This window comes from Equus asinus, chromosome 6 (assembly GCF_041296235.1).
Source record: "Equus asinus isolate D_3611 breed Donkey chromosome 6, EquAss-T2T_v2, whole genome shotgun sequence".
NCBI lineage: Eukaryota > Metazoa > Chordata > Mammalia > Perissodactyla > Equidae > Equus > Equus asinus.
The window spans coordinates 17,347,565-17,370,029 of NC_091795.1; the positions used below are offsets into that span (position 1 = coordinate 17,347,565).

Consider the following 22,465-nt stretch of genomic DNA (forward strand, 5'->3'; position numbering starts at 1 on the left):
CCAGAGTCAGATCCACAGGGCAGCTCCAGCCACGGGCCTTTTGCAGTCTCTTGGCCCCATTTCCCCAAATGACTGAGCAGCAGAGTTTGTAAACTCACTTTCCTGAGCCCTCCACAGCCATGTTGGACCAGAGTCTCTAGTGACGGGCCTAAGAACGTGCATTTTTAGCACTTCTGGAGGATTCTGAAGAGCGGATTTAGCCCAATATCCTTATTTAACTCAGAGAGCAGAGAGGGGAAGTGACCTGTTCAGGGCAACCCACCTGGCCAGTGGCAGAGTTGAGATCAGAGCTGGGTTGGCCTGGCTCCCAGAGCATGCTGGCTGGAGGAGGAGGGGCAGGAAGGCCTGCGGTCAGTGGTCGGGCGTGGAGGGCTGCCCAGCTAGGGGTTAAAGGCCAGAGCCTCCTCACAGTCTCTGTGGCAAGGCTGTGATGCCAGCCGAGGACCTGACACTCCCCCGGGATGCTAGGACAGCTTTGCCACCCCGTGCACATTCTTCCCAGTGCCAGGAGTATCCAAACCGAGCTCAGGCAGACCCAGCCACAGAACAGGTTTGCACATCTGCCTGGCGCAGTCTGGCTGTACTACTCCTCTGTGGGCCCCTTACCCCAGCCCACAGCCCCCAAGTTTCTGCCTTTGCCTCTGACCTCTGGCTCACCCCCAGGGCACTAGGCTCCTGCTTCTCTGACCTCAAGCACTGGGTTCTGGCACAGGGCTGGGCGCACAGGGCTGGGTGCACAGGACACTCTCAGTGGTTAGTGAGGACAATGCTAATCTGGGAGGAGAGTCCCTGGCAGGAGACCTGGCCCTGCCCTTATCTCCATAAGGTAAGAGAGATGGATGGTGGGATGGAGGGATAGAGGGATGGAGGGATGGATGGATGGAGAGATGCATAGAGATGGAGAGAGAGAGGGGTGGATAGAGAGATGAAATGGATGGATGGATGGATGGGTGGATGGATGGATGAGGAGAGAAAGAAGTGTGAGCCCATACTCTACTTCCCGTGAATGGATTTCCATCTCAGGATGGAGTTGACTGGACGGCTCCGTCTCCCAGATGGTGAGTGAAGGGGGCAGTGGCCTGGAGCAAGGCAGGGCTGGGCAGGGGGCAGTAGTAAGGTTGGGAGGAGACTTGGTGATGCCTGGATGTCAGGGAAGGTGGTCTGGGAGGAGAGTGTGGAGGATGGGGCTGAGCCTTCTGGCTGGGGTCAGGAGACAGAGAAGGCCAAGATTCAGCCACATCGGCCTGCCTCTCTCCTGCCTCTGTCTGAGTGGGAGCCTCTCTTTGGGGCATGGGATCCCACAGACTGAGCTGTGCTGTCCCTCTGTGCCCCACCAGGGCCAAGTGCTGTAGCATTCTGAGGATACAGGGTGTTGGTGAGGATGAGTCAGGTAACCACAGTCATGGAGCCCCGCACGGGGCATGGGTGAAGAGGGCCCAGGGGTGAGGCATTTACCGTCTGTGGGAGGTGGTTGCAGAGGAGGGCACAGGGGCTGGGCTTGCCTGCAGCAACCCTCTAGTCTTCTCAGCAAGTCTGCAGGGAGAGCCTGTGGGAAGCTGTGCTGCAGGATGGGCAGCGGGCTCTGTGAGTTGGGATCTCTGCTCCAGAGCCAGGCAGCAGGGGCCAGATGGGAAGTCATCCACCACGCAGACGCCGGCTGCACCAGGGCCGCTGAGTAGCCGAGGGGGAAGGCTTCCGTGGAGCAGAGTCGCTCTGGGGAGCAGGAGGGAGGCGCAAGGCAGATCACTCTGTGTGCGCAGTGCTGGGCGTGGACAACGGTGGCTTCCAGGGACGAGCTCTCTCCCCATGCACCCCCTCCCCAATTGTCCCTGAGTCACCAGCACCCTTCCCTTCCACTTGGTTCCCTGAGGTGCTTCCTGTCCCCCACTGTCCTGTGAGTCACCTCCACCCACTCAGCGTCCCTCCCACACGGTGCGAGCATCATCCCTGCCTCCCCAGCTCGCTCTCCCTGCCTGCACGCGTGCTTTCAAAAGGTTGATGAGAGGCAAGCGGCGTGGGTAGGCAGGCAGGGCCCCGAGGGCGCCAGCCTCTCTCTGCTTCTCACTCCGAGTCCATCGTGCAGGTCTTCTCCCCAGCTCTGGGGTGCTCTCTTCTGTCAGGTGGCAGACTGACCAAGTTGGAGGAATGAGGGCAGGGGACAGGTTGGGGAAGGTGCTGGGCTCCCAGGGCCTCAGCAGAGCGGGAGGGTTCAGAAGGGGCCACCTGCCATGGCACCACGGAGGGCTCCTTACTGCTCCACGCAAGCCCACCCCCTCGTTAGCTGATTGTGAAGCCTACCTTTCCACCATTCGAGGTGCATTCCTCCAGGCCACAGCACTGGGTCTCCAAGAGAGCCCCTCAGGGATGAAGAAACCCCAAAAGGGCTGCCAGGTGGATCTTCACTTCTCAGCCATGGGTTTATTCTCAGTTGCTCCAGCCAGCCGCCCCCAGCTGAGGACAAGGTCCCACTGGGCAGTGGCCTGGGCGGTGTCCCAGTGGGAGCATGCAGAGCTGGCCTTTAGCACTGTCTGCCTTCCATCCTGCTCTGTGGCCATATTTCTGGACCTCGGGTCCCCTTTTACAGCATCGGGGCGGGGGGTGGTGGATGTTCTTTGAGTTTCCTCCTGGCTCCAACATCGGAAACCGACACCTACCTCTGTCTGCAGCTGTGTGACTTCAGTCAAATCGTTTGAACTCTCTAAGCCTCAGTTTCATTCTGTGTGAATGAGAGAGATAATGACAGCCCCTGAAGATTAGATTTTTGATGGAAGAATCGTAACAGCAGTGACCCCATAGCCCTTTACCATTTGCTAGGTGCTTTCACACAAAATGTCTCGGTGGACCCTCCCAACAACCCTGTGAGGTAGTGGTATTTTCATCCCCAGCTTACAGTTTGAGAAACAAAGGCTCAGCTATAGGCAGACAGGTGCAGAGGTGGGCCTCCCGTCCAGGTCCCCCATCACCAGATGAAAGGCCGGGTCCCCGGGGAAAAGCCCAGGTCTAGCTGGAGTGAGTGGTGGCCCAGAATGTCTGGCCTCCTCCCCTTTCTCTCCTGGGTTGGGCACCTCTGGGAAGGCAGGGGCTCTGGGAAGGCAGACCAGCGGCAGCCCCTCCCCACTGCAGCTCGAGGGGATGGGGAGATACTTCCGACAGCTGTGAGGATAATCAGCACTTCTCCGTCGCCACTAATAGCATGTTTAGCTTGCCGACTCCTCTGTTTGCCTGGTGCCTCCCACGGGCCCACAGCTGGGACTCACTTAGCTCCTGCTTGGGGTGGGATGGCCGTAGCAGAGAGGTCTTCCCTGCTCCCTAGTCCTGGCCACAGCTGGTGGCTCCACCCAGGACCCTGGACCTGGGGCGCAGGAACACCTGCAATTCCATGCCTTAGCTCCCCCCACCCCAGGGAGCTCCCTCCAGGCTCTAGGGACGTGGAAAGGGCCTCCTGTTCCTGGAGATCTGAGTGCCCCATCTCTCCTAGCTTCAGTGCTCTGAGTCTCTCTCCCCACCCCGCCCAGGACCAAGTGAGGGAAGATTCTGGGTCCAAGTGGGTTCCTTCTGCATGGAGAGGGCAGGACTGGGGCCAGTCCACCTTCAGATTACACTTCCAGCCCTCCATCTGACCCCTTCACCTCTCCAGGCCATCATGGGACACAGCCTCTGCACAGGTCTGACCATGCTGCGGGCAGGATGGATCCCCAGCCCATCAGGCGTGATCACTCCTGAGCGCCAACTCACCAGGTTAGTAGAGAACCCAGCTCGCGCTCTCGGGGGCTGCTTCTCTCCTGGCTCATCCCTGTGCCCCAAGGGTTCATGGGCTTCCCCAAAGCGGCTGGCCAGATTTCCCTTCTGGGAGGACAAGACCCTTCGGGATGCCTGTGCCCACCATCCTCAGCCTGGTGTCTCACTGCCACACGGTGGCCCTGGCTTCCTCGCTCCTGGGCCTAGCTCCTGCCTGACGAAAGGCTTCTCCCTTAGGAGTCACTCCCTGGTGACGCACCAGCCCAGACAGGACAGACCCCACAGTGGGCAGCTGAGGACACTTGTCTGTCCATCGGTTTTAGGGACGCGTTGACCTAACAAAGCTATGAGCCTTTGTTTACCACAGGGCTCACCACTGGAATCTTCCCCCAGGATGGCAGGGGCTTGCTCCCATTCACGGGTGGTCCCTCCAGCTCCTAGAGCAGTTGAGGGCTCAGACGGGTGCTCAGTTACCATTTGCCGACTGAACAAATACATACAAGTTTCTGTTGTCTTTTCCCTTAATGTTATTTCACAAAGAATCTTCCAAGTTTGCCATTTTTCTTGGCTGCGTAATAAATAATCTGCCTTATGGAGACATTGGCCCCTCCCCTCACAATTTGCAGAACATTTTGGCTGATTCCAGTTTTGTGCTATTATAAATAATGTTGCTATAAACAGCTGTGTACATATAGCTATTTTTCCCTTGCAATTATGTCTTAGGGAGGAATTCCAAACAGTGGGATTACTGGGTCAAAGAGCATGGCATATTTATGGCCCCGGATATGGTGGGACTGGCTGATTCTCAGCCCCCAGGCCAGCTCTGTTGTCCTTAAGGTTTGTCTCTGAGTGAATGCCCACAAAAGCCTCTTGCCCCTGGTGCCCAGGGGGGCTCTCTATGGCTCCTGATGGCTGTGGGGCCAGGCGCAGTCGCAAGGGAGCTGGTGTGAGGTTTGTGGAGGGGGTCAGGAGGAGGGAGCTGTGGGAACGGAGGAGATGAGGTGTGTCCCCCAGTTCCTGGGGCCAGGAGCCCTGTTATGGGAGCACAAGAGGGCCACTTCCTTTCCCAGACCCATTCCTGCTCTAGGATCAGCTCTCCCTGTCCTGAAGCCCCCCCATCCTAGTCTCTGAGAAGGGAGCAGGATTCCCTGGGGGCTGCAGGAAGAAGGGAGGGGACTCTCGTGTCTCAGCTATGTCTGACTCCCCTCCTCGAGGCCCTTGGATGGAGGGCCATGTCTGGGGAGAAACAGGTCGTGTGGAAACTGGTTTTGAGCAAAAGCATTGCATCATTCTAGCAAATGGGTCTGAGATCCAGTCTCCCCCAGTGGGCTCTGTCTGCCTTCTGTCCTGTCCCCTTCCTCTGCCCCTCACTTATTCACTTACCTGAGCCCCCTTAACCCATCTTCAGCTCCCAGACCCAGGGACCTGGATGGTAGAGGGGGAGGGGTCCACATCAGCCCATTCTGGGCCCTACCCCAGAACCTGCCTCCTGCTTGAGGTGGGGTGGACAGGGGAGTTGGCCTGCTTACTTGATAGCTACATTTAACAGAGACCCCCAAGGTGATGGAGTTGTGCATTGTAAAGAGTAGTGCAGTGGCAGGAGGGGCCTGCTGTTTCTCAGCTGGCTAAGTGCCAGCACAACAGTGATGGGCAGCAGAGGCCAGGAGGGAGGAGTCAGGGCTCCTCGTGTCCCTCTTGGCTGTCTCCTCCGGAGCATGGAGCAGGCTCTCTCTGTCCCTTCTTCCCTCGCCCTTTTGGCTTCTGGGCCTCCCATAGCAAGAGGTTCTGGGAAGCAGTGCAGAAAAAGCACGGGAGTTGGGAGTTCTCATCCTGTCTTTGCCACTAACTAGCTGTGTGACCCAGGCCCTCTGCCCTCTCAGTCCTCAGCCAGGATGGTGACACTCACTCCTGCCTTGTGTGGCTCCTGCAGCGGCTTGGCCCCAGCAGGATGGGCCTCGAGTGGCTGACATGTTGGCTGGACCCCAGGTGGGGTGGGAATCCGGAAGGAGCCTGGTTCCTGTCTCCTGACGTCAGCTCTTAGCCTGGCGCTAGGAGCCTCTCTACAGTTAGGGGTGTCAGTCCCCCTTTCTTCAGCTTCCCCCTCCTCTTCCCATGCCTCACTCTGCTTCACAGAGATGGGGAGCTTTTTGCTGGCTGATGAGGAAAACAATGGCTGTGGGAGCGTGTGGGTGCACACAGGGGGGCTGTGTGGGTTGTGTGATTTTCCCGGACAGGCAGGCATGAGAGGGGGAAGAAATTATCCTGTCTAAAATCTCGGAGATGAGCTCTTCTCCAGAGCTGGCAGAGTGACGGCATCATGTCTGGGTGGTGAGGCACGAGACAGGCTAGGCCATTCCCAGAGGCAGGAGCGAGGCAGGGCAGGGCCAGTCCTCAGCGAGGATCCCAGGAAGGCCACAACAACAAAGATGACCTTTTATGTTTGCCCAGGTGTCATCCCTTACAAAGAGCTGTTAACACCCACCAGAACAAGAATCCAGTGGGACCGTCAGTCAACCTAGTTTACAGGCGAGGAAACCAAGGTTCCAAGGGTTTAACTGTCCTGCCCAGGGCACAGAGCCAGTTGGTGGTAGAGACAGGGCTTGAAGCCAGGCCTGTGGATCCTGAAGTCCACATCTGCCTGGCACCTCCTCCTAAATGACCCCATGGACGTGATGTTTCTGAAGGTGAGTCAGGGAGGGACCACCAAAGCAAACAGCAGCTGCAGTTTATGTTCTGGATCCCCAGACAGAATTTGCCCAAGGCCCCTCTGCCCCCCGACTCCCACCCAGCCTCCACCTTGAGAAGTGCATCTTTCACAGTAGAGGAGGAGAAAGGTTGGACTCGGGAGAAGGCAGTCCTACCGGGACCCCAAATCCCGGGGGTGGGCTTGGCAACTCTCTGGGATTCACAGGGAACCTCTAGGAATCTTTTGGACTCCTTGCTCTCTGCATGCTGATTGTTTTTCCACTGTAAAGAAGGAGCCAGCTGGGGTTGGCCCTGTGGCCTAGTGGTTAAGTTCGCGTGCTCTGCTTCAGCGGCCCAGGGTTTTGCTGGTTCGGATCCTGGGCACAGACATGGTAACGCTCGTTAGGCCATGTTGAGGTGCTGTCCCACATACCACAACTAGAAGGACCCACAACTAAAAATATACAACTATGTACCAGGGAGCTTTGGGGAGAAAAAAGGAAAAATGAAATCTTTAAAGAAGGAGTCAGCTAACAATGGCTAAAAACAGAAACTTTCTCAGAAATCTCTAGCGCCTTCCTTGGCGACGTTTCCTTTAGATAGTGGGAAGTCCTGTAGTGATGGGCCAGGCGGAAGGAGAATGGGCAGGGACTGTTGGTACCAGGTCCTTATGGTAGTCATTGGGCCGGTCACAAATGTTCAATCCCAGGCCCATCATGGGTGTTGACTTCTCCATCCACTTCAGTTCACGCCTGGCCATCTGATTTGCTTTTACCAATAAAATGTGAGTGGAAGCGATGTGCGTGTGACTTCCAGGCGGAAGCTTTGAGAGCCCATGTGTGGTCCAGCATGTTCTCTTTGTCTCTGAGGTCTTGGATACACCTGTTGAGATGAGGCCTCCATCAAACTGGGTCACTGAGTGACTATGCCCATGGTGAACTTGTTGCGTGCACAAGAAATAAATTTTATTGCTTTAAGCTGTTGTGATTTGGGGGCTGTTTGCTACAACAGCATAACCCAGCCTATTGGGACTGATACAGTCACCAAGCTGGCCAATAAGACCCTTGCCTGGGACTTTAGAATTAGGACTTAGGTCTTTCTAGTGGGCTGGGCCCATAATATGTAAACCTGCCTGCTGTGTTTTCCATGGGAATGTGGAAGCAGAACACTCATTTTTTAAGGAGAGAGAAGAAAGCAGGCACACAGGAAGGAGAGATGGAGAGACAGCCCCAGCACGCTATTTCCTGCCGAAGACCTGGATGCATAAAAATCCCCATACTTTTTCTTATACAAGCGTGGGCGAGTTTAGGTTGCTTTCCAGCAAGAGTCCTAATAGACTGAAAGGGGATTTGGGACAAGCCCCCATCATACAGATGAGGCTGCTGAGGCTCAGAGCGGTCAAGTGACTTGTCCGAGGTCGTAGAGCCACCGAGGACAAATTTCACTTGCTCCCTTTCTTGGTAAAATAATTCAAACAGTAAAGATAAACGTGTTAGCCTTCCCTTCTTGCTCTCCCAACCCCATTTGCCAAAAACAAATACTGTTTTAAGTTTGGTGGGCATTTTACCAGACCTTTTACATTTTTTTTTGAGGAAGATTAGCCCTGAGCTAACATCTGCTGCCAATCCTCCTCTTTTTGCTGAGGAAGACTGGCCCTGAGCTAATATCTATGCCCATCTTCCTCTACTTTATGTGGGACACCTACCATGGCATGGCTTGACAAGCAGTGCCATGTCCACACCCAGGATCTGAACGGCAAACCCTGGGCTACTGAAGCGGAACGTATGAACTTAACCACTGTGCCACCGGGACGCCTACCAGACCTTTTACAAAATGTATTTACAAGCATATATTTATGCCCACTTTTAAAAGAAAAATGGGGTCATATTATACCCATTTTTCTGAAATTCACTTTTTTCACTCATCAGATTGTTGACACTTCCAAATTCTATCTGTACCCCGCCAATCTGGTGACATGCCAGGGAGAGAAGTGGTGAATGCAGTCAGGGCCCAGACTCAAGGGCTGGAGATCAGAAAGCCCTCCAGGAGGGGAGAGACTGAGGCAGGCCCCTGGCGCAGCCCCTTTTGAGCCTCCCCGCGGCCCCTCTGGTCAGCGGCTCCTCCGGCCAGCTCTGCACCAGGAGCAGTTTGGCCTTTTGTTTAAGTTGAAACCCGCTCTCGGGTCGAGTCCTCCCACTGGCCCAGTGCGTCTCCATAATTCCTGCGGCACATCGCTTTACCGGCCCCCCGCTTCCCACAGTACCTAGGGAGGAGCGGGGTGTCTCCTGCCTGCTGTGGGTGTAACTCCCCGACTGTCAGTCACATCACAGCCTTAGCAGCCCCAATGACCTGCTCTGCAGAAGGTGGTAACAAGTGCCATTATGGATCAGGAAGAAATCAGGGGCCCAAAGGCAGAGAACCAAGGACCTTGCCGAGGGAAGGGAGAGAACCCAGAGGGAGCTGAGACAGCTGGAAGGCGGGCGGGTGGGCAATTAAAGAAGGGAGCTGAGTTTTCAATTAACAGGCTCCTCCACTAGCAGTGGATAATTAACGGATTAGTAAGGCTGTTAGCAAGGCTGCTGCCAGCCAGGATTGGTGCGGGCACCTGAGGGGAGGATTGGGGCTCCAGATCCTGCAGGAATGAAAAGGAGCTCAGGAACCTGAGGGCAGCTGAAGGTCATGGGACTGAGCAGGGACATTGCATGCAGGCTGGAAGGTGGGAGGGCAGGCCCAGAGTGCAGGGGTACTGTCACCTGACTGTCCCCTAGCCTGAAAGGGCCCTTTTTGCAGAGCTCTCTTTGCCTGGGGACGGGCTAAGGAGGCAGTTTATGAGAACATCTGGGGTGTTGACACCCCTTGAATTTGCATATCACCATACAGCTCACAACAAGCTTTCACAGTCATTTGAGGTGAAGCTGCACAATGTAGAGGTGAGAGCCAAGACTGTGACATTAGACACTCCTGAGTCAAAATCTTACTCCCACTTCCCACCTGGGTGTGGCTCATCAGACATCCCAGAGGCTCTCTCAGATGCTCTCCCAGGCTTCTCAGCACCTTCTAGTTAGGCAAAGTCACACCCAAGCATAAAAGAGCCAGTGTATGACCCTCCAGCTGTGTCTTTCTCTGCCAGGGAGTTTGAAGGCGACAGTTCAGAAAGCAGAGCCTTAAACAGCCTGAATCCCTGAGTGACCTGCACGGCGCAGATCCCCCAGCGTGCCCCTGGGGAACATGCAGTGGGAGTGAGAAGTAAACCATTGTGTTAAGTCATGAGAGTTTGGAGCTGTTTGTTACAGCAGCATAACCAAGCCTACCCTGACTATTACACAGATGACCCGCACCTCCCTGAGCCTCTGTTTCGCCATCCATAAAGCAGGTAAGATTGTACTCACCTCAAATGATTATTGTGAGGTTAAGTGAGAGGATATATTGGTTGGCTGAAGAGTACTCTCACCTCCTGAATCCCACATCCCCTCTAAAAAAAAGGAACAATGCCCCAGCCAAGGTCATTTGCTTGGCCACTGATAGTGGTTGGAACTTTTACAGTGCTGGGCAAAGAGTTTAAAGGTTGAGCCCACAGAGGACGGGTAAGGTCCGTTGGATGCTGGAGGCCAGACCAGCTCCCTCCCTGTCTGACTTCTCCAGGTCTCTTCTGTCTGCAATGTGGGGAGAGAGGCTGAGGGCTGCTACCCTGGTGCTCACCTGGGGAGGGCTGGCTGGACCGGAAGTGCTTCTCCGGGAGCTGCTGGGCCCAGGTGGGCTTCCCTGGGTTCTTGAGGCCCCAGGCATCGGTGACTCTTATGACCCGTCAGCAGCAGACTTTCCCTCTGCCCCTCTCCTGCATAGCCCCAGCTGAGCATCCTCTCCTGGCCACCCCCTTCCCCACCACCTCTCCATCATAACCTTTGGCCTGCTCCTGAGCTGGTCCCATGTTCCTCCAAAGAAAAGGAGCAGAGTCACAGCCCTGGAAGCGGCTGATTGTTCTTCTCCACTCCATTTTTGGCCTGTTCCCCACTGCTCCTGTTTGGTCTAGAGGATCAAACCCATTTTTTTTTTTTTTTAGCTGATCTCATTCTTCCTGCAGTTTCTGATGCTCTGCGTCCAAAGCCTGAGTAACCGTTTCTGATCACTTTCCAAATATGCAGCCCTCTCACCCTCTCTCTGTAGTTGGCTCCCTGCTCCCAGCTCACTCAATTTAGAGGCAGAATGTTCCCGGCACAGGCTTTTAAAATTTTCTTCTTAGCCTGTGCATATTCCACTGGGACTCTTCCCCGCTCAACCCAAGAAGCTGCCATTTCCCCCCAAAGCCAGCAGCCACAACCCCTCTTCTCTAAGCTTCTAGCCAACCATGACTGAGCCCCCAGCTCTGGACCCTGAGATGCACAAGCACAGTCAGGAGTGACCTCATGGTCACTGAGGATCCCCAATCAGGAAAGAACTTGACTCTCAGATGTCTTACGTGTAGCCACAGACCGGCAGGGGTTGGCAATTTCCCTTGTCTCTCACAAATGAACCCCTGTTCTGGCTGATGCCAGCGCTGCCACCCCAACCACCAGAGGTACGGCCACTAGGCCTGTGCTGTCCAACACGGCAGCCACTGGCCCCCTGTGGCTACTGAGTACCTGAAATGTGGTCAGAAAAATTAAGATGTGCTGTGCGTGTAAAACACACACTGGATTCTGAAGACTTAGGATGGAAAAAGAACATAAAATATCTTGTTAATATCTAATTAACACCATAAATTACCTCATTCAATAATATATAAAATATCTCATTAATTTGTATTGTTACATGTTGAAATGATACTATTTTGAATATACTGAGTTAAGATATATTATTGAAACTAATTTCACCTGTTATTTTTACCTTTTTAAAGTGGCTGCTAGGAATTTAGAGTGACATATGCACATGCATTACATTTCTGTTGCCCATGCTGCGCGGGCTGCCTCTCCATCACACTGGCCTGTGGAAGGCAGCCATCAAAACACTGTAGGTTAGTCCCCCATTGCTGCAGTAACAACTTTCCACCAACTCAGTGGATTAAAACCACGCAAATTCATCATCTTACAGTTCTGGAGGCCAGAAATTTGGCACAGGGCCCACTGGGTTAAAATCGGGGTGTCACCAGGGCTATGTGGAGAGGAGGCTGGAGAGGAGAATCCGTCTTTTGCCTTGTCCAGCTTCTATGAGCTGCCTGCTTTCTTGGGCTCTTGGCCCCTTCCACCTCCAAAGCCAGCAATGACCGGTTGAGCGTCAGCTCACGTGTTCTGACACTGACTCTCCTGCCTCCCTCTTCCACAGTTAAGGGGCCCCGTGATTACCTTGGGCTCATCTGGATGATCAGGACAACCTCCTTATTTATTTATTTTTTTAAGGAAGATTAGCCCTGAGCTAACATCTGCAGCCAATCCTCCTCTTTTTGCTGAGGAAGACTGGCCCTGAGCTAACATCCGTGCCCATCTTCCTATATTTTATACGTGGGATGCCACCACAGCATGGCTTGATAAGCTGTGTGCTGGTCTGCACCTGAGATCCAAACTGGCGAACCCCGGGCGGCTGAAGTGGAGTGTGCAAACTTAACTGCTGCACCACTGGGCTGGCCCCATAACCTCCTTATTTTAAGGTCACCTGATTAACAACCTTCATTCCACCTGAAACTATGATTCCCCATTACCATGGGGATTGAGATGTGCACATCTTGGGGGCCACTCTTCTGCCTCCTATATGCCAGTACCTTGTACATTTGTTTTCTTGTCCTGTTCAAACTGGCCAGATCTTGGAGATGACTGACGTGGGACATGCCTCATTTTCCCCTTTTCCTTTCCTACAGTCCCCTGAGATCTGTTTGGGGATCATGTGATCCAAAAGAAGGAGACTCCATTGTGAAGTAGATGGGGAGGGGGAGCATATGACTTGACTGAGCCAATCAGCAAGTTATCCCCTACCTGCTCCCTACACACACAGGAATTGACTTGTTCAGGAGGGGGCATGTGGCACAAGCCAGGCCAATCAGAGCAAATCTCAGGACTTCATTGAAATACTGGAATGAAAGAGCTTTCTCTGCGCTAGAGGTTGAGTCCACCTGGAAGCTTTGGAACAGCTGTAGCCATTTTTGCTACAGGGGGAAAGCCAGCCTGAAATGACAGTAATTTGCAGAGAACTGCAAGGAAATGGTGCCATCTTGAACCTCTGGATCAAGCCATGCCTGAGGCCCTCCCTGGCTCTAAATTTTCAGTTAGGTGGATCAACAAATTTCCTTTATTCAAACCATTTGAATTGGATCTTCTGCTATTTACAAAATAAAGACTTGAGGTGACACACAGTAATGTTAAAGTAGTATTTAATGAAGACACATCAGGACACCTAAAGTCTGCCCTCAACTAGCCACCCTTCTCATGGGTCCCTGAGGCACAGGTCCACAATGGAACACGCCCATCCCTCCCCCACATTTCTGAGAGGACCCTTTCCCTCTGCTTCTGCCCTCTCCTGGAGTTGATGTTTTGGGTGTGTTGGTCAGCCTCGTCCAATCCGTTTTCTCTGGGAACTGCTCTAATCCTATGGCTGGATTGATGGGGCAAGAGATGGACACAAGGATGAACCAGACCATCAGGTGTTCTCTCTCAGGAATTTGAAATAAGAATTCAGAGGCGCCAGCAGTCCACTGTCTGTGGGAACTCAGAGCTGAGGGCTGAGAAAGCTTCCCTTCACCCAGAGGGAAAGAGGTGCAGCTGGGCATGGGGAGAAGAGCAGAAGCAGGTGGCCCCGAGGCCCGGAGAGCCAGAGGGAGCAGCTGCTTCTATCTCCAAGGGCCTCCAGCTCTGGGCCAGTCCTTCCCGAGGTCTGACTGCTCCTCCTGCCCATCCTGAGATGTACCATACGTCCTCAGAATAAATCCCCACCCACCCCTTTTTCCTTTGTAGATAAGTTGAATGAATTTCTATCACTTGAAATAAAAAATCCTTGAATAAGGCACCCTTCCCAACCCCACACCTGCCCTAGGTCCCTAGACTAGCGCCCTGGCCTTCTGGGGACCCTCATGCAGGCTGCCCTCATCCTACCTCTGTGCCAGGCAGACCAGGCTGCTGAGCTTGAGGCGTTAACTGAACCGTCTGGGTCACAGAGGGCAGGGGAAGCAGCGCTGGGCGGAGTCCCAGGGCTTCTGACCTGAGAGCATTGTCCCCTTCCTCTCTCTCAAAGTCCAGGATGGATACACAATGCAGTAGGGCTGATGACAGGTGTCCTCTGAGCGGGGCTCCTGGGACGACCCAGCAGGTCTCCACCTTTGCCCTTCACCGTCCCCTTATTCCTCTCTGGGGCACGATGCTCTGCCTGAAGGGGCATCAGCCATCTTGTGACCATGAGGACGAAGGCACCTGCTGAGGATGGCAAAGTAGGAAGCTGGAAGGACAGTGGTCCCCGATAACCTCGCCCCAACCCCAGCAGCTTGACCACCATAGCCTCCTCTTGGCGTCTGGACTTATTACTTGAGTTAAAAGAAAAAACAAAAAAACCCCCACACACTCTATCAATAACACTATTGTCAGGTTTCTGTGTTTGCGTTACGTGCAGTTGTCACTGATCCTCACTTGTGTCCTCTGGGAATTTTGGTCACAGATGGAGTTTCCTGGTAGGAAAGGAAAGGGCTCAGGGATTCTCTAATCTCACCATTTTGTTTGCAAGGACAGGCGGAAGGTCGGCAGGAACCTGATCTTCCCCAGTGCCCTGGTGGGTGAATTCTAGGAGGATTCCCTCGTCATAGAGAACCCAAAGGAGGATGGCCACCATTGGAGCCATTCTTTTCATTTTACTGATGAAGAAACTGAGCTCTGTGTCAGTTAGGGTATGTTCGACTGCAAGTAAGAAAAATCAGCTAATGGGAGGTTAATTGAAGAGGAGTTTATGTTACTCACATAGCAAATCTATGGGGTCCCAGAATTGTCTCACAGCCCAATAAAGTGAAAGTGTGAGGTTGGCAAGTCTGAGATTTTCTTGGTATTTCCTTCATTGTTGCAAGATGGCTGCCATAGCTCCAAACATCACATCCTCACTTCATGGTGAACAAAACTGAAAAGAAGGGAAAAGGACAGAGGGGAGAAAAGGGGAGGGAGTTTTCCTTATAGAAGAAAATCTTTCCCAGAAGGACCCCAGCGGAATCCCCCTTCTTTCTCATTGCCTGGGTATAGGTCACATGGTTACCCCTAGTTGCAGTAGAAGCTGCCAAGGCAAGTATTTAACAAAGGGCAGAGGTGCTGCCACAACTGTTTGCACAGTCACGATCCATCCCCTGGCTGGTCACAGTGCCACCAAGCCAAATCAGGGTTGTGTTGGCAAGGTATGAAGAGAGAATGCCTACTGGGTAGGTGACTGAGGGGGACCTGACTTGTCCAGGATCAGACAGTGACTCGTGGAGAAAATAAGACTAGAACCCCAATCCTCTCTCCTCCGATCTCTGAGCAGAAAGAACCTCTGCGTCCTGGTGCAGTAGATGCTGCCAGGGCATCTGCCGGACAATCAGAATACTATGCTGTTGGGGTAGTCCACGCCCTTTAAGACAGTCATGGTTTTCCTGTGCCCTCTGCTGGAGACTGACCAAGAATGGGTGCGTGATGCAATTCTGGCCAGTGAGATATGACAGAAGCCACTAGGAGGATTCTGGGAAAAGTTCCCTCACTCTTAAAAAGACATATCCAGGAAGAGGTGGTCTCCTCTGGTGGGTGTTGTCAAGTTTGGATGTGATGCCTGGAACTGTGGCAGCCATCTTGTCATTGTGAGGGATGCTGGCCTGAGAACAGAGCTGGCCCACTGAGGAGGGCAGCATGGAAAGGTGGAAGCAACCTAGTCTCTTTTGATGTCACCGCAGCACTGAAATAACCAGCTGTGGGCTGTCGTACCTCTGGGCTTCTTTGTGCAGGAGGCACATCTCCCTTATTGTTTAAGCCCCTTTGAGTTGGGCCTTCTGTTCCTTGCAGCTGAAAGCACTCTAGTCCACACATTTCCCTCTGCTTGAGTTCCTGCTCCAGGGGCAGGTGCAGAGCAGCACCAAGCAGCCCCACTCTGGGCAAGAGCACTACTGCCCGTTCTTTGCACAACAGTTGGAGCTCAGCCTTGTGGGGCTGGCTGCTTAGTACATAACCACGCTGCCCATTACAGCCAGGGAGAGGCCGAGAACTGTGTTCAAAACCCCAGGGAGTGGGGAGGAGTGGTTTCGGGGGAGGTGTCGTGGGGGCCGCATAAAGGAAGGCCATTCCTGAACCCTCAGAACCACCTCCCCCCACCAGCCCAGCATGGCCCCGGGTGGCCCTGGAGACAATGCCATCAGCCACCCACCAGCTGCTTGTGGGCGGGTCGGGGTGGAAAGGCTGGTGGGTAAGTGCTGGAGACTCCCCAGGCCCTGGGGCTGGACCAGAATGGGTTTTTGTGGAGGAAGTATGACCATTCTGTCTCCACCGCTTGCTGGGTGCAAGATGAATACAGGCCAGTTAAGTACTTTTCTGGCAACTGATTATATAGATTTGCTTCCACATGAGCTCTCTCTTGCCATGACCCAGGACCCCAAGAGGGCCCTCCCCCAGTCATTTGTGTCGAGAACACTCTGAACATGCTAGCCTCTTTGCTTTCTGGGAAAAGGACTCTTTGGCAGGGAGAAGGGTCTAGAGGGAAGCACTTCTTGAAGCATTTTCTTTCTTGGAGGAAATGCTAGAGGGCCTGAATGTCACTGCTCCCCCCAAGCCACCCACCGCCAGCTGCCAACTGCAGGTCTGCAGATTGCTGGTCCCACCATGCTGCTCTTCCGCCCAGAGGCTCCAGCGGTGCCTGCCGCACTGGGATTGCCATGCCTGAGCCGGGCGACAAGCAACTTCACGTGCTGCTGTTCCAGCTTCACGTGGCTGAGCTCCTGCTTGGGCCATTCCCTGTACCAGAATTCCCTTACTGTCCCAGGCAGTTATGCCACTCTAGTGTGGCCATCAGAGTCATATGGGTTGGCTCAGGCAGGGGCATGTGACTCATTCTTGGCTGAAGTAGGTCAGTCCCAGGGTTTTGGGGGAACCTTTGGGAAACGGATGCCCACACTTCTGCATTGGTTAGCTGGAGAGGATACAGCTGGCGTTGGTGGGGACCATCTTTGTCATCCAGGGGAGTCAGCCTGCGAATGAAACCAACCCAGAGGAAAGCAGATTGGAAAGGCATCAAGGGACATCAGATGACATTATCTGAGCACCAGAATCAACCTACGCCTGAAACCCACCTCTGGACTCTTCAGTCATTTGTGTCAATAAATGTCCTTTGTTTAAAAAAAAAACACCATAACTATTTGAGCTGGGCTTTCTGTCACTCACGTTAGAAGTCGTTATTAATATAAGGCACAATTCCCTGTCAGGCAGAATTAATCTCTCTTTTGTTGCTCTCACAGCATGTTCCTCACCGTAGTAGCATTTGCTGATTCTTTCTCTACCTGCCCAACTGAACTGCCCCTTCTGCAGGAGTGGACACTGCTGTGGCGCCACTTCCAGTGGATCTCAGGTGCTGTTCATTCTTCTCTCAAGTTGAGTTAAGCTCCTTGGCTCATTATCATCTTTGGTCCACATAAAACCCCCCTCTTGTTTTATTTATTGTCTTTTATCTCTATACCCCACTCCCATTCCCTTCCTCTGCATAGGCAACATGCTAATGGGCTCCCCCCCATCATTGTATGTGTTCCTCAAGATGGATATTGTCTGTGTGAAGGGTAGTGTTTTGACTCTCATGTTGTTTCTTTTTAAACTCAGCATTGTTTTAAGGCCCATCCAGGTTGCTTTCTGTGCAGCGAATCTCTCCCAGCTGCTGCTTTATTCTCCACGGTGTGAATCATTCCCACTTTTCTTTCCGTTCTCCCCGAGGTGGACCCCTAGGTTGCCTCCAGCACTCCTTGCTCCCCACACCATCACAAAGAACTCTGCAGTGGACATTCATGATATGCACGTCCTGTGGACCTCTGTCCATTTCTTTTGCATCTATACCTGGAGATGGAGTTGCAGGGTTGTAGAGGGTGTGTACCATTGATTAAAATACCTCCACAGGGGCTGCGCTCCCACAAGCAGCCCCCTCACCAACATCCCACATGTGCACCCAACACCAACGCACATCTTATCCAGCTAAGTTTGGCCTGTCTAATAGATTGCACTAGTTCTCTACTGCTGTGTAACAAGTTACCACAAACTTCATGGTTTCAAATAACACACATTTTTTATCTCCCATTTTCTATGGGCCAGGAGTCTGGGCATGGCTTAGCTGGGTCCTCTGCTCAGGCTGCAATGAAGGTATCGGCTAGGCTGCATTCTCCTCAGAGGCTCAACTGGAGAAAGATCTGCTTCCAGGCTGCCTTAGGTTGTTGGCAGAATTCACCCCCTTGTGGTTGCAGAACTCAAGGTAACTTTCTTTTTCAGGGTCAGCAGGAGAGAGAATCTCTGACCTCTGCATCCTTTTCTAAAGGGCTCACCTGATTAGGTTTGACTCACCTAGGATAAACTCTGTTGATTAATTTAAAGTCCACTGATTAGGGACTTTAATTACATCGGCAAATTGCTTTACTTTTCCATGTAGCATAACCCAATCAGGGGTTGACAGCCATCACCTTTGTTATGTTAGAGGCAAGTTACAGGCCTTGCCCACGCTCAAGGGGAAAGGATTATATAAGGGCTTGGGCACTGGGGCTCATCTTGGAATTCCGCCTACCGGCATAGGTGTAATGTGATATTTTATTGTTGTTGTTTTAAGTTGTGGTAAAATACACATAACACACTTACCGTCTTAACCATTTTTAAGTATAGTTCAGTAATATTAAGCACATTCACATTGTTGTGCAGCCATCACCACTATCCATCTCAAGAAGCTTTTCATCCTGCAAAACCGAAACTCTATACCCATTAAACACTGACCTCCCATTGCCCCCTCCCCCAGCCCTGGGAAACCACCACTCTACTTTCTGTCTCTATGATTTTGACAATTCTAAGTATCTCATATAAGTGGAATCATACTGTATTTGTCTTTTTCTGACTGGCTTATTTCACTTAAGATAACGTCCTCAAGGTTCATCCATGCTGTAGCATGCGTCAGAATTTCCTTCCTTTTTAAGGCTGAATAATATTCAGTTGTAGGCATAGACCACATTTTGTTTATCCGTTTATCTGTCAATGGACACTTAGCTTCCATTTTTTTTGCTTTTGTGAATAATGCTGCTACAAACATGGGTGCACAAATATCTCTTTGAGATCCTGCTTTTAATTCTGTCGGGTATATGCCCAGAATTAGAATTGCTGGGTCATATAGTAATTCTAGTCTTAAGTTTTTGAGGAACTGTCATACAGTTTTCTTAGTGGCTGCACCATTTTACATTCCCACCAACAGTGCACAAGGGTTTCAATTTCTCCACATCCTCACCACACTTGTTATTTTCTGGTTGTTTGATAGTAGCCATCCTAATGGGTGCAAGATGGTATCTCATTGTGGTTTTGATGTGCATTTCCCTAATGATAGGAAAGTTGAGCACCTTTTCATGTGCTTATTGGCCATTTGCATGTCTTCCTTGGAAAAAAGCATCTATTCAGTTATCCTATTATTATGATCTGTATTTCTCTACTAATGATTTTGGCAATCTCCTCATATGTTTCTTGGATTTTGGGGTTTCCTCTTCCAAAACTTGCCTGCTCATAGACTTTGTCCATTTATTTTTTCTTGTTAATTTGCACGAGTTCCTAGTTTATGGAGGCTCCAGTGATCTTGTAAATTTTAGACTTTGCACATATCTTCTCTCATTTCGTCATGTGTTATTTGGAACAGATATCTTTAAATTTTGACATAATAAAGTTCCCCCTCCCCTTTTTTGGTTTATGGATTGTGCTTTGAAATTTTGTCTAAGGAATCTTTTCCTCCTTCTGGGTCTCAGAGATGTTGAGACCTTCCATGGTCCCTTCCATGTTGTTTTCTATCAATGTTATAATTTGGCCTCTCAGATTGCCTCTTTAATCCACCATCTGAGCATCCACCTTGTATGGGATAACATCGTTTTTCGCTATAAAGCAAGTCAGAGTTTTCCCAATAAGAACAAGTCTTTTTCCACTGGCTTGTGATGCACCTTTTAACACATATCAAGTTCCCCTGTAACCAGGGAACCACCTCTGAACTCTCCATGCCATCCCAATAGGTCATCTATTCTTTCACGAATATCATATTGGTTTTTCGTTTGTTCGTTTTCTCAAAACAATGTTGCTGTAGTGTGTCTGAGTATCTGGGAGAGCGAGTTTCCTTCCCACCCTCCTTTTACTTAGGCATCTACAGACCTTTATTTTTCCTCACACATTTCAGAGTAAGTTTACATAGCTGGAAGTTTCACTGGCACCACAGTGAAGTTATAGATTAGTTTAGGGAGAACTGACATAGTCATATATCAGGCCACCCCTCCCCAGGGCACGAGATGACTCTAGTTGGGGAGTGTCTACACCCCCACTTTACTCCCTTCCAGCATTTAGCGGGCAATGGATGGAGTTTGCTAAATTAATGCTACGGAGGAAATCTCCAAGGAGGAAGGAAGAGTGGGCCTGGAATGTTCCTCAGCACCATTCCCTCTATTCCCAGCCAAGTTGGGCAATAGAGAGGAAATACCCTGTGATAGAACCTATGTTTTCTGGGTAGGCAAAACCCAAGTACAATGGAGGAAATGCATAAGGTGAGAAGTTGGGCACCTCCAGGTGGGGGCAAAGGGCAAGGGGATCACAGAGCAACAGAATAACTCCTAGCTTTCCCCAGGGTGGCCCAACCCTCCTGGTCAGCATCACATGGTGGCACTGGCTGGTTTACCATCATCCCTGATGTTTGGAGGATCAATCATGCTTTTCCAAGTGCGTCTGCCCCACAATCTTACTGAGCCACACCCCAACCATTCGAAGTAAGTAGACAGATTATTACCCCTATTCACCAGCAGAGAACTAAGGTCCACAGAGAGGGAAGTTCACTCATCATTCAATAAACGTTTATCAAGAATCCATAGTGCTGGGCCCTGGGACACAGCAGAGACCAGACAAATGGCCCCAGCCTGGTGTTGGTAAGTTAGCAGTAGACACCATGGTTGACACGTTGTTTTTGTCAGTCAGCATCCCTTTCCTGAGGAAACCAACCCCTCCACACCCCACTCCTGCTGAGGTGGTTAATCATGGTGTCCCACTCACTGCACACAGTTAGAGAAAGGGAGCAGGGGTCTGGGGGGAGCCCATATGTCACCTTAGCCCTTGGACACAATGATTGGGCCAGATGGTGGGCAGATGATCCTAGCAGAACCAGAGTCTTCTCTGGGGTTTTCATATGGATGTTGGGGGACAGACATTTCTTTCTACTAAGGTTGCTAGGGTGGACAGATATAAGTCTTGGGCTGCTGGCAGTCATCCCAGTATAGGATAGAGCCTTCAGGAAGAACAAAACCAAGCTGAGACAAGTAGTGCAGACACATGAGAGAGAATCAGAGACCTGAAAATGTTGTTTGAGCACTGGATCAAGCCATGCCTGAAGCTAACATGCCTATACTTTCCAGTTATGTGAGCCAACCCATGATCTTTTGACTTAAGTTTGTTTGAGTTGGAATCAGTGGAAAGGAAAAGAACCCCACTGGACAGAGAACCCAACAACAAGCCCAGCTTTCTGCCCATTCTACTGTGCTGCCATCCCTCAGGTATCACCAGACACTTTTAGGTTGGGGCTCATTTTGGTCCTAATTCCTCTTTTCTCAAAATCTCTTTGAATCCTAATTCTGTCAGCAAAAGTCCTTTATTCCTTATTGTTTCATGCCACCTGCTAGAAGGATAAACCTGCCTTATGGATCAACATCCAAGTTATTGATAAAAATGTCAGGGTGAAGGACAGAGCCCTGTAGCAGGAAAAACCCTCCTCCCTCAGGCCATCAACCTATTAATTTTTCACACCGTCTCTGGTCTTCATAGAACCAAAGATTCTCATTATTATAAAATTACTTCACATTCCCCACATTCCATACCCCTTGCCCCTGCAGCTTCTTGGCTCAAATTTTCAACCTTAGAGCTGCCAATCTTGGCCAGGAAGAAAGTGGCCTGTGTGGTGAGCATCTGTTGGCGTCTTCCCGGCATCCATCTTCCCATTCTGCCACTAGCAGCACCCAGATTTCACTTCTCCATTCTCAGCAGTGTGGTTTGCTGCACTATTTAATAAGACTTTATGGAAGATTCTAGGATAGTGGAAGGGAGCTACAACACAGAGCACAACCAATGGTTACCTCTAAAGGTGACTGTGCTGACTTCTTGGACCTGAAGGGTATCCCAGAAAGAGGCCCTTTCCCCAGCCCCCCTGGTGAGCCCCAGAGAGAGGGGCCAGAGCCCCCCTGTACAGATAATGCCAGCCTCTGTCCTCTTCCAGATGCCCTACAGCAGGAAGACCCATCACATTCAGGGAACACCGAGCCCCAACCACAGGGAGGGCCTTTGTCCCTCTAGACCCAGGGAGTCAGTTACTTGCGTCAAGGCATTCTGGGTGATGCAGTCTGGCCTGAATTCAGGGTGGGGCTCTGGAAGTTCAGTCCAGGTTGGGTGGGGCCAAGCCCAGATGAGTTTCTCTGTTTCTCCCAATGTCCGATCAGCCAGAGTCAGTCTGCAAGGCAGCCAGCCTGCAGGTCTTGCTGCGTGGCAGCTCCATGTTTTCTGCACACTGTTTGATGAAGGGCACACTGAATCCTCTGTACCCCAACTAAGATCCAGGTCTGAGAGGTGATGCTTCTTTTTAAATGTTCAAATTGCAGCAAACAGCAAAAACAAAACACATTTCTTCCAAAGTAGCCACATGACTGAGGACAGAACTCTGCTACCTGACAGCCCTGGTTTCTGCCGTCACAATCTGCAACTTTCAAGTCGGAAGCATCTGTTTTGGGTCACTTCTCAGCATTAAATCTCCCTGAGAAGGAGAAGTGGGGTCCTACGGGAAACTGCAAAACTCGACTGCCCATACGGATGCTGTTCCCAGGAAAAAGGGACATCAGGTAAATTCAAGTCTA

General features: G+C 51.6%; 1 long non-coding RNA gene across 1 annotated transcript; it reads left to right on the forward strand.

Moving 5' to 3' along the window:
• The first annotated feature begins 416 nt into the window (after window positions 1-416).
• LOC139045489 (uncharacterized) lies at window positions 417-22,450 on the forward strand. The gene is made up of 3 exons (XR_011503871.1): window positions 417-550; window positions 3,638-3,738; window positions 22,214-22,450. It is a non-coding gene; the product is annotated as an uncharacterized lncRNA (long non-coding RNA).
• Window positions 22,451-22,465: the final 15 nt, after the last annotated feature.